Here is an 18,410-nt window from a genome sequence, read left to right on the forward strand (position 1 = left end):
ATAATAAACATGGGATTGGTAGGAATGGGATGGAGAATCGAGCAAAAAGAGAGGACCCTATGAGCCAAGAGAGCCAAGGAGAGTCCCCCAGTAGCTCCATACTCACATCTTGCACCATTAACCAAAGCATTGTGGGTCAAATTCCATCAATTTTCTATGGAGAATCGCATAGTTTTGATGTCTTAAAAGATGATGATAATAACATAGATCTACTTGTTAAACATTATGAGATGATTCTTGAAATTAATTTATGCAACTCTAAAGTCAATGAATACTTTGACGAGATTTGTGCTAAAACATTGCCAGGAAAAATCATGATGAAAATAAACCCTCACTTCTTAATGATGAGACGAAGATGATGTCATAGATGCTTTTGTGAATTCTCTTGCACTAGGAGAAGATTTTTGTGATGCTCATGATGTTGAAATGGAAACTAATCAAAATAAAGTTCTTCTTGATGAAATGTCCAAACATGAGAAACAAATTGTGATGTGTGTACGAGGCAACCTATTTTACAAACTGAGGGTATGCTAAATGATTGTTTGCTTGAGGCAATGATGTGTGATGGGATATGTGTATTTATCCACACAAGTGTGCCTATGAAAAGCATGATGGGGCATGCATGCTTATTCATGCTAGGAAAGGTGATGATGTTGTGATTCTGGGTAGACTTATGGTTTTTTTTTTGCATGAAGATGCAAAGATCTTGTGGCCTTTTCTCATTGTAAGCCTAGAAGGAGATCATGTTTGGTGTCTTGAAGTCCAAATTTCATGAAGAAACGAAGTTTCTCTTTGCACAAATAACATGGAGCTAATGTTTTTTGGATGTCAATGTTTTTTAAAGCATATCTTTACAAATTGAACCCAAAGAACAAAATGTTTTTGACAAAGTAGGTGTCAAAGAAAAGCAGCTTTTATTGATAAATTTTGATCCTTGTTTGCAAAACAATGAACCTTATTTTTAAGTGATTGGCTCAAAGATGGAATCTACTCAATGGAGTGGGTATTTTCTCATTACTTTATGGTTATACAAGTTTGTTTTGCATGAGCTCTCGTGGATGTTGATTTACTTGATGGGTTCCCAGCCCTAGTATGTTGCCAAAAAATGGTGCACTTATATTCACATTTTATGGTGAGAAGGCACACTATACCCAGTTTGGTGATTGAATGCAATGTATAGCTTTAGGAAGTGTATTTGTGAATCTTGGATTAAGTTTCAAGCATTGTACTTTACATTTTCTAAATGATTTGGGGGGGAAAGGTGGTGCCTTATGGTCTATCATTGTGTATATGTGTACCTTGAAGTAGACTCCAAGCAGTGCAGTTTTCATCATGGTATTCTATGAGCACTAAGTTTTTGGATCAAGGCTATTGTGGGATCTGAGTCGGATTTTTGTACCAAAAATCTTACCACCAGACTGTGCCAGGTGTTGAATTGTAAATGTGCACTATTCCCTTGGCTAGCATTCAGGTTGAGGAAAATTAAAGGGTTGCCTAGGAGGAGGCACCAAAGGGCATGGAAAGCTATAAATAAGTCTTTTATATTGTAATCTCAAGAATCAATATAAATGAGTAAAGGTTGTCGCATTTTGTGCCTCTCTATCTCCTCTCTCTCTCTCTCTTGTCATCTTTCTCATGGCCTCTCTCTAACCGTCTCTCTAATCACCATCTCTCTCTCTTGCGTATGGGCAAAGGGGCCTAACACCAAATGTTTAAAAAATCATATAGGGGTGGAAGCACATTAACATGTCATGCTTTTTGTGCTAGTTAGCATGAGCCAACAATCATACCTTGTAATCATAAGGCAAGTGATTCCCTTCAAGTGTGTGGGCCTCTATCATGAACTGTAAAAACACATTTCAAAGATTGGACCCAAGTTCAAATGAGCTTGAAAATTTACATTGAGACCTTACTTCCAAGTAGTGATGGAGTCATGATGCATGAAGAGAAGCATGGCGGAGGGACCACTGACATGATAGAGGGGGGGGGAGGCAATTGGGAGCTACAAGTTGTCCCTCAATCACAGCTCACCAGATTGCCCAAGTGGAGAATAGCTTGACACAACATCCATTCACCCCCAACAATGACTCTCTTGACACTCCACGGAGAAGGAAATCAAGGAAAAAATATTTTCCTACTTCTCCTCTAGCTTTCAAAAGGGTGAACTTTTCTGAATCCCAAGGATCCTCAATGACAAAGAACATGCATGAAGAGAAGGGAAAGAATGACTCAGGTACTCTCTCTCTCTCTCTCTCTCCCCCTCTCTCTCTCTCTCCCACCAAATGACACTAACTACTTATCACATTACACTAGGCCTGTGTGTGTGTCAACTGAGCAATTATGGTTCAAGCTTGTGCATGAATTACTTGAAAGATCTTTTCTAGTGGTGTTACTTAAAGAAGCTCTTGAAGGTATTGATTGTTTCTCTATGTTTGGCTATCTCACGGATACATGAATTGTGAGACATATATTACTTCCCAATACATAGAAAATTTACACTTTTCCATGGATAGTGTTGCATTGTAATATCTTGTGACACTGGGGGTGTGCAGGCCAATGGAAAGCTCCCAAGATTACCATTCTAGTGCACGAGAAATTTTGTATTGCAGAAAATGATTTTATTGTTGTTCAAGGCCTCTTCATGTATGGTTTCAATCCCAAAGTAGTGAAGTAGGACAAAATCACAGATATGGAGTGGTTTAGTGTATTGAGAGAGCCGAAGGATCGCAACAAATATTTGAGTAAATAAAATTCTATACATAGCTATATATTTTACCGGGTGATGCAGTTGCACTACAGGTTGTACCAAAAGGCCCTAACCAACGTGAAGATCAACTCTCAAGCATACTACAAGCCCCATGCCAAAAAATGAATGCCCATCTGTTCATGTCAAAACACCGATGAGGGTTCAACAAAAATGAAGGAAGAGTACTCGGATTGAGTAGCCACAAATATTGCCAAAGCTACCAAGGTGACACCCCTTGTAATAGGACTAATTTTTGAAGTGCTTAAGTCAAAAAGAATGTAGTAGGCCATTTCTTTCATTTATTAGCACGATTTGAAATATTGTTGAATAGTCTATTAGATAGAGCCTATATGAATGAGTTTAAGATATTAAGAGAGAAAATATAGTCTCTTATTTTTAAATAATACACTAAAGACATATTTGATAAAGATTAATGAATAGCATATAGTCTACTGTCTATGAACAGCATAATAAAAACATAGTTAAAATTGATATTTATATTAATATTAATATTTTATTTTTATGTGTTCTAAATTAAAATACATGGATAGGTTTAAAATAAGTTAAAAAAGTAGTGGAGACATAAAAATAGGGGTTTTATAAGACACAATTTAAAAGGTGCGTTTTCAGCCAAAAAAAGATGTTTTTCGCAATTATGTCCACTCAACCCTGTATACTAGCATGTTCCCGCCGTTTTGAGTACCTGGAAGCCTATATTCTCAGTTTGTATGACAAAGTTATGACAAACACAAATTGTCAGTAGCAGCAGGGCAACCTACAAGCAACAACAGCTTAGCTTACAAACAAATATACACAGACGATGCAGAAACCAATGTGTGAAACACGATCTGTGCAAGGTGTCATGATATTGGGATTGTGATCATGTTGCGTGTCCGATTATGATGGTTGTTGCCATCAAGAGATTGAGATCGAGTGTGTGATTGTGATTGAGATTGAGATTGTGCACAAGATTGAGATTGAAATTGAGATTGTGATTGAGATTGAGATTGAGATAGCTCGGGGGTGATCGAGAGATTATGAAACGAGATATGCTCCTCTTGTAATGACTATCTTACATCCATAAAGATTCTTTATTTCATCTATTTATGTTGTGTTCTCTGTATTTCTCATTGTCAATGTATTTCACTCTCTCGTATTGCGTTACACCCCTTTCTCACCAGAACATTCATCAAGGGACAAAAAGCATGTCATATTTTGTCCTTGAGGATTGGGAGCAAATAAAGGTTTTTGGTGATCATCTTACAAAACAATTGCAGGATGCTATACGACATCTCGTCAACCCAACACAGAAGCTCAAAGTTGCAAGGGTTTTGAAAGCAATAAATTCTAGGGTTATCCCAGTTGTGGTTGCTATGAGGCAGAAGCTTCATGATGCTCAAAATGAATTGCAAAGTTTATTACAGATCCACCGTGTGGTGTAAAGAGGAAAATAGAGCTCAAAGTGAAGAGAGAGACACTTAAAGAGACATTGGATCGTTTGAGGTTTCCTTACAGTGAGGACACCCCCATTGATGTTGAAATTGACATAACTTGTCATCGTATAAGTGTTCGTGACTTTTGTGCTTGCACCGTATGTTTGGAATATGTACACAACTATCCTATGAACTTACCATGCTTCTCTTTGTTGGCATGCAGATACAATGCTCCTAGTTGCTAGAAAAGTGAAAACTAGGCCAAAAAAACAAGATTTCAACCATGGATGAAACTTGACCCGTAGGTGCATGGAAACAAATAGATGGGTGTCAATCATCTACTTGACCTTCTAGAGACAATCACTACCAGGGAAAATCAACTCAAACCACACTAAGTATTCACAACTGCTACCTTACCTATGATGGCTATGCTCTTCAAAACACGACCTAACATTGTCCAATTGTCATAAAACTCAAGGAGTAATCTCTATACACCTAGATGACAATACCCTGAAGTCTCTAGCCCAAATTACTACTTGCAAGCACTTGGTGCAAAAATTGTGTATAAAAACAGGCCAAAAATTACAAGTCATAGATTCTCAATGTGCTTAGGCCTAAAGTGTAGTTCAGCTTTCCATTAACGCAATCACATCTAGAAATCAGAAAATGGATGCACGGTTAGAGAGAAAACTCCCTTCAAAGCTCGTAGGAGAGCTCTTCACAAAGAGATCGAAATCGTGCAAGCTTGGCGTTGAAGTGTAGCTCTCATCGTTGCTAATGCAAATGTGTAGTTTCCTTTGTAATGTAGCTTTTATAATGCGCATAGAGAGTAGAAGAATACCTCACTCACTCTCTTGCACAGTATACACAGTCACAAAACCATTAGTTGAGCGTAAAAGATGATTAATTTGGAATTTGTCCTTAGGGTTACAAAATTTGTCTTTTATACCTCAACTTTGGAGGTTCTAACTTATCAAAATTAATGGCCTCCTACTTTCTACCATCGGTTCAACTAATGCACACATTTAATATATTACAATCTGAAAACTGGATTGAGTCCCAAAAATAATTACAATGGACTTTGTCAAATTAAATGATACAAAATGATCTTTCGAGTGTTTAGCCATCAATACTCCCTCCTTCCACGTTTATGTCATTCCTGACTGATGGGTCTTTGTGTTTGTTGGGTCTTTAGGCCGATCCCTTGCGCAATAGAATCCTAGTGGATTCAACCGCTTTAAATATGACTCATATCTTATGTTGTCAATGCTCACCATTAGGTAAAAATCCTTGCTATCATAAGTGAAGAATGCTTCGTAAAATACTTATTCAAAAGCATGCATGTGGTAAATTTGCAAGAACATTAACCTCTGATAGAGCAGAGGTAACACCTCTGAGAATGGCTTCTTTGACAGATCTTAGCTCATTTTGCTGATGGTGTTGCCCGTTATCAATAGACTTGAGTCTATGGATTTGGACGGCGTGAACACTTCAAGGCAAGCTAAGAGGGTTTTGCATATGTTTTTGATCGTCACACACATCTTGGGTTGCATTTATATGCCCGTACCAGAAAACATATACGTATAAAACTTAATTATATGCTAAAATCCCAAATAATCATCAAATAGTCCTATTTTATATTTTTGATCGAAATATAAAATTGTCTATATAAAGACAGTCACCTGTTTTGATCAAAACCAACAACTGCAATTCGAGGGCCATTGGGGACAGCTAGAGACTATTGAGGTATACTTTTAAACTTGTTTTTGTGTGTTGTGCCAGAGTCATATGTTTAGTATTTTTTCTCTCACCACAAACTTGGCTTGCAGGTTATAGTCCACTTCATGGCGTGTAGCCATCTTGCTCACTCCAGACGTGAGTAGAATCTAGTCACTTTTCTCATGCTTTGCAGCCACTTTGCTCATTGTAGGAAAGGGTTTTAGGACAAAATTTGATTCTTACTCGTGTGGTACAGTAGTATATCTCTCACCACAAAGCTGAGCTAGAATTTAGTGGTTTACTTATGGAGTGGAGTAGGCATGATACTACACCTCTCACTTCAGAGTGACCTATAGGTTTATCAATTTTAGATCATCTCAAATCATTGTTTGTACCACGTAGAAATGCAAGAGTTTTTCTCATCAAACAAACAATGGAGAGATGCATATTTTATGCCCTCTTCATCTCGGTGTGACACACTATACTCATATGCTTCAAACTCCAAAGACACGTCATTGTTCATCACTAGATGACTTGTTGTTTTCTTGGATGTAGATACATACGATATTCGGCTTGTATCTGAGATTGTTAAGTTGTCCATTGATGGTTGTATTGTGAGTTCCACACACTTCATCACGGATCTGATTAAGTCACATCGTCATTCTTACTACATAGAAATATGAGTGTTATGTTTGTCTACATAAGAGTGGCGAGATGCATACATATGTTCTCTTAATCTTAGCATGACACGCCATGATCCGTAGATACGCCACTTATCACTAGATGACTTGGTATTTTCTTGGATGTAAATACGTATGATGTTTGACCACTATATGAGATTGTTAAACTACCCGCTAATGGTTGTGTTGTGCATTACACGAACTTCATCAGGGATAAGATTGATTAAACTATCAATTAGCATTACAACAATGTCCAAGGCTTGTGTTGAGCGTACCTCACAGAAGCTGGATTGTTCACATGTACACTCCGATCATTTACATGTATTATGTAACGCACAAACAGGGTACAGTTCTTGTGACAAGCGTCCCTTATACTCTTGGCCTTTTCAACTCTCTCCATCTCTTTTTTTGTGTGCTCTCCTCTCTATTGTATGATTGCAATTTATGGATTAAAGTCATGAAATGATTTTGATAGTTTATCCTCTCCTCTAACAACGCTTATGTTTTAAAATTATATCTTGCAAATATGACGGATAATAAGATGACAAAACATTAACAAACATTTACCTTCAAAGTGATAGTATGTCGATTCCATCACATGTTAAAGCCTGAGCCTATTGTTTCCTAAACCACTCTGCTCCGGAGCATTATTATGAGTTCATAGAGGCCTTAGAGAAGTCTGTATTTGAGAAAATCTATCTTGTATCTATGCCCGCTGCTTTTGACCTATCTCTAACGACTTCAGCTTCATTATTGAACATTGTCAAGCAATCTATTGGACATCTCACAAAGATTTTTTAGGATTTAAAAAATCCTAAAATCATTACTTTGCTAGGCATAGCTACTTGCATACAACTTATGCAACATTTCTAGACTGAGCTCAAGAGCAAGGAGAAGGTGAAAAGAGAAGCAAAGCGCATGAGAGTGGAAGCCGTCTTTTTTTATGCTACTATAGAGCCACGAGATATCATTTGAATAGAGTCTACTGCTAGTGCCACTCTCACTCTCAATGTCTCTTTTCCCCCCTGTATTGTACCTTTTACCATAAACTGCAATCTTCAACATACATGCTCCACACCTGGGAGAAGGGAGATGGGCACACATGAAGCATGTAGGTGTCACACATGCTGCATTTTAAGATCCATGTTTGGAATGAAGATCTTCAAAGTCCACTTGCATGGACCCAAAGTGGATTAGCAGTTTAAAGATGAAGCCATCGTTTTGGACATCACTCATCCAACATTATTTTTTCACTTGCCATGGTCCGCTACATAGAGCGTCCAATGCTCATTTCATGTTTTTGGAATGGTGTCCATATAGAGCAATGGATAAAAGAGTGCAATGGAGATGGCAATCAACCTGCCATTTTCAATTATGTGACCACTGAAGGAACAATAGAGATATTTAAAAATAGCATTTTGCAAATAATAAAAGCTCTTTTTTAGACCCTAAAGCATCTACATGCGCACAGACTATCTCCACAATGACCTTCACTCCCGCAACATGGTGCTTCATTTTGGAAAGTAGGGGGTGGGTCTATGCAGGCATTGTGGATTGGGGGTTATATACAAAGACAAAAACAATGACATGCTTTCCTCCTCTCCGTGACTTGCAAATACAAACTAGAAAGCAAACCAAGAGAGATTTTTCATGGGGCCCCCCAAAAGGCATACCTACTAATCCCCCTCCATGGAATAGAGCCATGGATATCTTCTCCATGTGTCATAATTATAAATGACTCTTGAAGTACATGTTTGTGCCACAAGAGCAAAATAAAAGGGAATTTCAAAGAAAATACCTATCCACCTTGAGAGTTGCAAGCAAAACAATCATCAACGTGACCTAGCACTTTTGACCTTTATCTCTGTCTAAATGGTGTCCATAGAGTGGGATATGACATTGTAATGGTTTTTGGTCTATGACCAACTAATGAGTAGAGTGATGATTTGATTATTGTTCTCTTTAGCTGCACTTGTAAATTATATAATTGATGAAGTATCTTGTCTCTTTCCAACGACATGGTGATAGATATTTTCTCTCTTTGTTGCATCATGATTAAGTTATCTTGTATTTTTCTTTCAAGATTTAAAAGTGATGACTTGTTAACTTCATGATAAGTCCTTATTATTATGAAATATTTTCTTGATTTGTAGATATGGAAGAACTTAACCACGCTGAAGCACATGCCATCTGAAAAAAGAAGAGAGAGCATTGTGACCGAGTGAAAGACCTCGAAGCTATTGCTAGAATCAAAGGGGACGAGTCCAAGTTTCAAGGTGAGCCTCTCAAGATTAAGGAGTGCAGGAAGCTGTCCAAACCACTTTGTGCGCCAGAAACTATTTTGAATCAGTGGTAATGCAAAGGAATCATCTTCCATAAAGCTATCAAATTTGCAGCACAAAGGGGTCGCACAAGTATTTCTACGAAGAATCATATAATGAGAGAGAGCTATGCGACACAATAACCAAATGGCACTCTACTTTATACAACAGTGATGTTTACAAAATCTCTGGGAGGCATGTAGATTGGCCAGAGCGCCCCAAGAATTTTGGCGTCGCCGGATTGCGGAGAAAGTGGAAGCAAGTCACACCAATAATCCAATGCCTACACGCAAATATTCCATAGTTCTCCTACCCAAATAATCAGAGATGCTTGTTGGATTAGCAATTTAAGGGCAATATCTAGGAAGCCAAGGAGAGACACTTGACATTTTTGTGGCAGAATCCTTGATCTTGAGATAGAGCTATTAGAGGCCCAAGCCAAGCTACAACAATATGTATCACTATAGAGAGTATTGCCAAAACATGTTGGTCCTTCACAACAAGGACTTGCAGACCCATCTCTCGCACCTGAAAGTACTGAGTTCAACATAGATGAACTACTCAATGAGCTGACTCAATCTTTGGCTTGAGAACTTTCAATTTACCCCTATCTATTTTGATTTGAAGAAAATGCAAAATGCTACAGTTTTTGTAATCACACCTCGCCATTGATTCCCTCAATTGTCCATTTGTATTCTCGATAAATCAAATTGTATTGTATTTAACTGTAATTATGATTCTTATTGCAAAAGTAGCTTGAGAGAGAGAGAGAGAGAGAGAGAGAGAGAGAGAGAGAGAGAGGCACACACACACACACACACACACACACACACACACACACACAGAGGTGAACATCAAGTAGTGTAGTATGGCCCTTAAATGAACCTTTACTAGCTTTAGTTGAGCTATGATTTGTTGCTGCTGATGTTGAAGCATGTACATGAAGAAAAGTTGACTGGGGAGTGTGATCATTTACTTGCGTCGGCACATGCTCTATCCTCTTATTGGAAGAGACATTTCAACATCCATTGCAACTTGTTTTGTAATAGCACTTATCTTTTAAGCTCCAAGAATTTGGTCTTCTATGCTAGCATACTTTGGCAATCTAGCATGAATATCTCTTGGCAAAGCCGTACACTCGTACACATTACAATAGACTTTAAACAAATGCTCTTTGATTTTGATCGCATTACCATTGAAGTCATGGACACATGTCTTTCATTTCAATCGAGATGTGTATTCTTTCTGGCATGCAACTCATGGACTCCACTCATGTCGTTTCACCATGGTGACATATAAATTTAATATACTAGAATCAACAAATCCAATTGTTAATTTCGAGGTAAAATAATTCAAAGCAGCAAAACTTCACAAGCAATGCAATATCAATCAATATATTGATTATAATCTGTTCACATTATCAATTAGACTCACGCTTCATTATCAATTCAAGATAAACAATGATATTCTTATCGTTTTTCATGTATAAACTCATGTTAATCAAATAATAATTTCAAGCACTAAATCACTTCAAATAAAACATTTCATTCACAATGCTCACATTGCACCATATCCATTCATCTAAACTGAAATCTTTTGGCTTTCACAAATTACGATAATAGATAATCTTAATCATTTATTTAAAACAATACAAATAAATCCCATCATCGCGTTGCACATTATCGATTTATCTAAAGTGCAAGCTTACGTCTTTAACACATTATGATAACCGACAATATTAATCAAATCTTGCAATTGATTCTTATTGTAACATGAGGAATAATTGCAAACCTTGACAATTGTCATATCTATCTCAGTGCAAACATGAAGTTCTCATTCTCTATGGTAGGTCTTTAAGAGCTTGTCTATCTAGAGTTGTTGCACATTGGAAAGGGGCAACAAACGCAGTACACTCCAAGATTACCTCTATAGCACAGGAAAAAATCCACACCCCTAACCACACAGAATCACACACACATGCACACATTTTTTCAGCCTCCTATGCACCGGCTCTCCTTCAAGCATCAGCTATACACCCTTAATTGATCCAACAACACACCATCAATTCTGGTTGTACCCAATAATACATACAACTCCCAAATTGGCAATCTCACATACCATCGACTCACGCTATCACTCTCTCCTCTCTCTCTCTCTCTCTCTCTCTCTCTCTCTCTCTCCACACACACACACACACCCGTGTGGTCGGGAGCCAACACTAGCACGGACTAGCACAAGACAAGACGAATGCACAAAATGATCTCAATCGAGCAATCACCATAAATGAAAGAAAAACCATGCATTAAAATACATATGCGAGTACAATGATGGCATTAACTGCCACGAAAATTCCTGCTTTTTTGTTATCGTCAGCTCTCTTGCTTTGCACCACCCTCCAATGGTGGCCCCCATACCTCTTCAACTACTCCCCATGCAGCCCTTAAAAGCCTTGGCCCACCTTGTTGAAGGTGGTCCTTTCTCCTCCGACTTTTGGCGGCCACTTCTCGTTGTAGCTTTTGGCCCCGACTAACTTCTCCCCTCCTTATGCGCTCCCTTTTGTTTTATGTAGGGTTGCTCCTTTCACAACATCCACCCCTTGATGCGACACTGCTCCAATCTCCCATAGCATAGAGACAGAAAACTTAATACAGTAGCATTTTTACCCTATTTTTGGATACTCTTTAGTAGCATTTTATTCTGTAGCTTTCAAAATTTACATCATCGCCTCTATATTCCCTCTTTGCCTTGCCAAGAGAACCACCCCTTCTGCAGCTTTGTCGGGCCTCCCTCTTCAATTGGTGCTCAGTACATGAGCCCTCAAACGGCCCTTCACCACCTCATGCTCACGGCCTCCAACCATAGCCGTTCGCTCCAGTGGCTGCCTCCAATCCCCATCAACTCTCGACCTCCACCTCTTTGGCCGGCCAGTCCTCGTCCCCGGCTCTTTAACTCTCTGTAGCAGGCTCCCTCTCTCGCCCGCCTCTTGCAGCCCTTGGCTCCTGCAGATGGCGCAACCCTTCAACCCCTCCCCGTAACGGGCTGCCTCCCTTGCAGCTTGCGACACCCCCTTTGGTCGCCCCGCCTACTGCAGTCCAGCCCCCTTTCTCCACACTTCGTGTTCTCAATGGTGGCCTCCACTCTTGCCTTATGCAGCTAGCCCCCGCCACCAGATGGTGCCTTGCCTCTCGCATGCCTGGCAAATGTCAGCCCTTTCGATGCTCGGCCTCCCTGCTTGCTATATTGTCCTGCCCATTTTTTGCATGGCGACTAGACTACCAAAAAAGTCTTTTTTTTTGTTTTAAATTCCTCTCAAGTTGGGCCCTTTTCCCAGGAGAGAATGCTCGGCACGACTGTTGCGAGCTCCCCATACCTTAGCACAGGGATCTAGGCTCTTGTGCCAAGGGCACCATGGTCGCAAGTAAATATAAACCGCTCCACAAAGTAGATCCTCTGATGCCAAGATCTCCACTGGGTGAGGTGACAATCGCCATGAACGCTTTTGACTTCAAGCTCAATGAGACATTCAACATCCTCCAAGACATTGAGCTCGACCTTCATCCTGGCACAGCTTCCTCCCTAGAATTTTGAATGACAAGCCAAAAAACCTGAGCTGTAAAGCACGGCCGACGCTACAAAAAAAGATAGCAATCACCGAGCTTAAAGCATCCCGATAAGTAGAGCTCCAAAACCCATTATCAACATGTAAATTGCCACATTTGACATACATATCCCCACCATACTTGCTCCAATATGGAGATAAATCATGTTGAAGTTCGATATCGCCTAATGTCGTGCACCTACTCTGCTGGCTACTCGTGTGTTGACACAAATTCTTCGTTGAGCATTCATGCTCAACCGTTGCATTATTTAGGTAAAATAGTACTCCACAATAAGATAACTCCAATATATATAGGTATGAGATAGGCTAGATAAAAATAGATAGAGAGAAAGGTTCATCTGTGGTAGAATCCTCCAGGGTCAAATGGAAAGCCGTAAGCTTTCCCAAGCATGATTGCCACTCCTCCTGGATCAAATTGGCGGTACTGAGCATCACCATCCGTCTATACTACATGCATTTCCCACCCTTCCTTTGCACCTACAAGCCCAAAAACCAACCTCTCGTACAACTTCACATAGCAATGATCTTCAACAACTTATCCATACGCCCGCTTCATATAAAAAGTAAGCCTGTAAACCAACTTGTGAAGCATTTGCACCATACATCATTATCCTCTCACCTGCTAGAGAGCCTGGCATAGCATAATCTTCTCCCATAAAAATTTTGCAATCGGTACACATCAACAACACTCCACAAAACTTTGGCAGCGTGTCTCTAATGGTGCTTCTTCTTGGACAAGCAAGCTTACCTGCTTCTCAAGCATACCCTCTATTGTAGGTCCGTCGAATGGCATACACCTCATACTTGACTCACCATGCAAGTCTGTGTCCACCATAGCCTTTAATGCTTCGTCTTCAAGCACTTCACGCGAGAGCAAATCAGATTGCTCGACACCTTTGCCTGCTCTTCAAGGAATTTTTCTACGACCATATGATCTTCTAAGTGAGAAAGAAAGCCATTATTTATTACCTCATTCTCTAGTATGTTGACATTGTCAAACACCTTCTGGAATGCAGTACCGCTCTTCAACACAATTGGTAGGGCAAGGTTGCCCAACCCCCTGGCTAGCTTCTTCCTACACAGCTTCAACCATCACTTTGCCAACGTCTTCAAACAAGTTTCCTGTGAGCTATGATCCATAGCTTCATTTGATTCTTCATGCATACTTCCACTAGGACCGCATCCTTGCTAGGGCTAGCATACGCTTGTACAGCAACTGGAGATACAAATTGAAACGAATGACCAGAATGGCTTACCAATCACAAAGCAACTCCCTCTTTGACGCTTGAACTTTCTTTTGGCACATGATGAAGCAGTGTTGTCAATCTATACACATAACTTGAAGGCTTCACAAAGCCCATCTCCAGCTTCCTCTTTGCTTTCCTACTTTTTACCTTCACCAAGAAAACCATTTGCGTATAGTCCTCTGCAGCACCAAACTCGACCTTCTCCTTGATTTGCGGATGCAAGCAGGGTAGAAACTACTCTCGCTTGAAACGATCTCCATTTTTCACACATGTAACAATAGCTAGTCTTTCCCAAATAGACTCTAATTTATCAAAAAACAAAGCAAAAATCTTCACTTACATCCTGCTTCAGCTTGCTCATTTGCTCATCCAAGTCCGATGGAGAAACCCGCTTTTGAAAAGCTTCAACAAACTGCTTGCAAATCTTGTTTAGCGACTATCGATCTACAACCTTCAATCCTTTAAACCAAGATTCGGCTCCTCCTCATATAACCAATGGTAATGCCTTCAATTTGGCTTCATCTCCATAAATTCTCAACTGCAACAAGTATAGCTCTAGATCAGAAAACCAATCTGCAGTCTCCTCTTCTCCAGCAAGCACCAATTCGATATCAAGCATCATCTTCAGGCTTTAAAACTTCACCGAGGAGCAATCACTAGATCCTTAGTGGAGGCACCACTGATCGAAAGGGGGAACAAAGCCAACACACTCCAAGCTTGCCTCTCTATAACCCAGGATAAATTACACACTCCTAACCACACAGAATTACACACACATGCACACTTTCTTCCAACCTCCAATGCACTGGCTCGCCTTCAAGCATCAGTTGTACACACCAACCACGAACACTTCATCCCTTAATTGACCCGACAACACAACATCAACTCTGGTTGTACCCGATAATACACACAAATCCCAAATCAGCAATCTCACATACCATTGACTCAGGCTATCACTCTCTCTCTCTCTCTCTCTCTCTCTCTCTCTCTCTCTCTCTCTCTCTCTCTCTCTCTCTCTCTCTCTCTCTCTCTCTCTCTCTCTCTCTCTCTCTCTCTCTCTCTCTCTCTTTGCACACACACATACCCGTGTGGTCCGGAGCCGAAGCTACCACGGACTAGCACAAGGCAAGACGAAGGAACAAAATGATCCGAGTTGAACAGTCACCATAAACCAAAGAAAAACCATGTAACAAAACACATATGCAGGTACAATGATGGCATTAATGGCCACAAAAAAATTTGCTTTTTGGTTATTGGCCACCCTCATTGGCGTCTCTCTTGCTCTGCTGCCAATGGCGCCTCCGTTGCCTCTTTAACTGCTCCCCATGTAGCCCTCCAAAGCCTTGGCCCACAAAGCGGTCCTTTCTCCTCGACTTTTGGTAGCCACTTCTCGTCGTAGCTTTAGGCCCCAACTAACTTCTCCCCTCCTTATGCGCTCCCTTTTTTTTTCTGTAGCGTTACTCCTTTCATGTCGTCCACCCCTTGCTGCGACACTGCTCCAATCTCCCATAGCATAGAGACAGAAAAATTAATACAGTAGCGATTTTACCCTACTTTTGGATACCCTTTAGTAGCATTTTATACTGTAGCTTTCCAAATTTTCCTCATCCTCTCTATGTTCTCTCATTGCCTTGCGAATAGAACCTCCCCTTTTGCAGGTTTGTCGGGCCTCCATTTCAATTGGTGCTTATAAGGGAAGTATGTGCCACTTCCCCCAACTTGCCAGCCCCGTTTTCATGTGATTACTTGCGTCCCTTGTATTCGGCACTTTCTTATGATATTGATCATTCGTTCGCGTCCCTCACTCTCGTGTCCCTCTTGCGTTCAGTTTTCAAGCTGCGTTCTTGTGTATGCGTTTGCTTGCCTGCAGGTCCTGTTTACATCGCAGGTGAGCCGGCGCGGCCCCTTTTCCGCGACGCCCCGAACGAGGGCGTCACACTTGGTATCAGAGCTTCGGCTCGAGTCCCCACCGACCCGACGTCGGACCGTGGCCCGTGGTGGTCACCACATTTTCGACCCATCCGCCTCGTTTTTCCACGTTTTCTCCACGTTCTCGGCTCGTGTTGCCCCGTTTCACCACGTCCCTTGTGTGATTGCCCCGTTTTGCCCCGTTTCTTGCGTTTTCCCCATGTTCCTCACAGTTTTTTACTGTTTTGCCTCGTTTGACCCGCGTTTCGCCCCGTTTTCACCGCGTTCTCCGCATTCTTGGCCTGTTTTGCCCCGTTTTGACGCGTTTCTCCATGTTCCCCATCGTTTTTCAATGTTTTACCTTGTTTTGCCCCATCTTACACCGTTTGGAACCGATTTTCATCGTTTTTGAGCCGTTTTTCACAGTTTTCGTCGTTTTGGACCCCGTTTTGCGTTGTTTCATAGTTTTTCAGCATTTTCAAGCCGTTTCTCGCAGTTTTTTCAGTTTTTGACATTTTTGAGTTTTTCTTTGCGGCTTCGGCCACAAAAGTACAGAAATGGCTGGAGATCAAGAATATGATGATGTATACAGAACCGAACTTGATCTGAATAAGAAGGAGAAGAAGAAGAAGGAAACGAAGACACGACAAGATGCCCAAGACACAATAGAAAGGAGACTGGAGGCCCGCATCATGGCCTCCGTGGAACAACAGATCAACTTGATGTCGGCTAACCTGGGCGACTTGATTCAAACACAGCTAGGCCAACGATACGAAGACCGACCAGGCACCAGTAATGTCAACACTCGGTGTAACACACAAAGACGACCGTGACCCGAAGACGAAGATTATCAGGATGATCAAAGTGAAAGATGCTACTACAGCCCTGACAGACATCTAGAAGATGAAAACAGACTGGGAAAATTCAAACCCAATCCGCCAGAGAAATACAAAGGCCACCGCACCTCACTGGAACTCAACAAGTGGTTCAGCGAGGTAGAAGACTACATGCAGTGGAACAACATAGGCAGACGCAGATGGGTGCAAGTGGCCAAAACCTTTCTGGCTGACGACGCCTATGTATGGTTCCTCACTGAATAGCAATCAAAATGCTCGGAGGACTGGAAGGACCTACAAAGAGACATGATCAGTTACTTTATCCCAGAGAATGAGGGCAACAAAGTCAGAGACTCGTGGCGCGAATCTGCGCCAAGACGGCCACATATCAGACTACGTTGTCAAGTACTCCCGACTGATGCTTCAACTCCCACTAATGCACACAGCAAACAGGCTACATGGATTACAGTACGGCCTTAAGCCCTGGGCCCGTCAAGAGGTCGAAAAGCAGAATCCCAACACCTGGGAAGTGGCCGCCAATATGGCAGAAAAGCTACGCGACAGAAACCCCACACCAGGTTTGCCTCCAAATAACCCTCGCCCCAACAATTTTGCCCCCAACAAATGGCCTAACCCACCCACCGGGCAAGGCCGCGGATTTGTACACAATAACAGAAGCAATGTTACCCGCCCACCACCACCCAATTCCAACCCGAGATTAGGACGTGGAAATGGCGCCTTAGTCCCACGCAGCGCTTTTGCGAGCAACTCTTACAACCCCACACCCAACAGTTTTGCCTCCAATACTTACAACGGTAATAATAACAAACCGCACCCTAATCGCGTCTAGTGCAGTGACTGCAGGATTGCTCATGGCCCCAACTACGCATGTGTCCGCAAGAGAAATCAAGCATCCTCATCATCGAGCAGGGTCAACACCCTTCAAATAGACGAACCACCCTCCCCACCCAAAATAAGAGTCGAAGAACTCGCTAGCCCTGTTGTCGACCAACAACCCCGGATTGGAGCGGTATCCCTCCACCCTCAATGCATGGCAGCAGCGATAACGGACATCCAGAACCTGTATTTCCAGGCAACAATTGGCTCCCAGCCACAATGGATCATGGTAGACTCAGGCGCTACACACAATTTTCTATCCCCGCAGTGCGCCGCTCGCCTGGGCCTACGCCTCACCACTGTCAATGAAACTACAGTCAAGTTTGCCCAAGGAAAGGATAGCAATGTAAAGGAAGCCCGTCAAGTCAGGATCGAGATGGGTGAATTCACATGTCGCCTTGACTTCATAGTGGTCCCAATGGACGACTTTGAGGCAATCATTGGTCTGTCCTTCAACGACAAGTACCTCATTGAACTCCTAGGCATGAACGTGGACCAATTACTCCTGAATAATCAAGCCAAAGCAGTGGCAGTACAAGGCACCAGACTCACAACAAAGCAAGCTTTCACCCGCCAGGCGCATCTTCAAACCAACCCCCCTCCCATCAACCGCCAAGACCCAGCTCAGTTAGCAGCGATGAAAGGTAAACAGAAAGTCCTAGAACACTCGTCCCCAAGACTCAATCTCATGAGTGCAAAGCAAGCAGAGTGGGCTCTCAAGAAAGGAGCTCAAGTTCACCTCTACATCATGCAAGCACAAGAGTAGCCCACAGCAACGCTCAACTCCATCACCATTGAGCAGGCCAAAGTAGGTGACCCCTCACTTACCCCCATCCTCAAGAAGTACAAAGATGTCATGCCCCCAGAACTTCCCCCTGACCTAACCCCGCCCCGTCAAATTCAACATGAAATTGATCTCATCCCCGGGAGCACACCCCCGGCGAAGGCCCCCTACCGCATGAACGACACCGAGCTAAAAGAGCTCAAGAAGCAACTCCAGGAAT

This window comes from Adiantum capillus-veneris, chromosome 15 (assembly GCF_014529385.1).
Source record: "Adiantum capillus-veneris isolate H3 chromosome 15, ASM1452938v2, whole genome shotgun sequence".
NCBI classification, from domain to species: Eukaryota; Viridiplantae; Streptophyta; class Polypodiopsida; order Polypodiales; family Pteridaceae; genus Adiantum; species Adiantum capillus-veneris.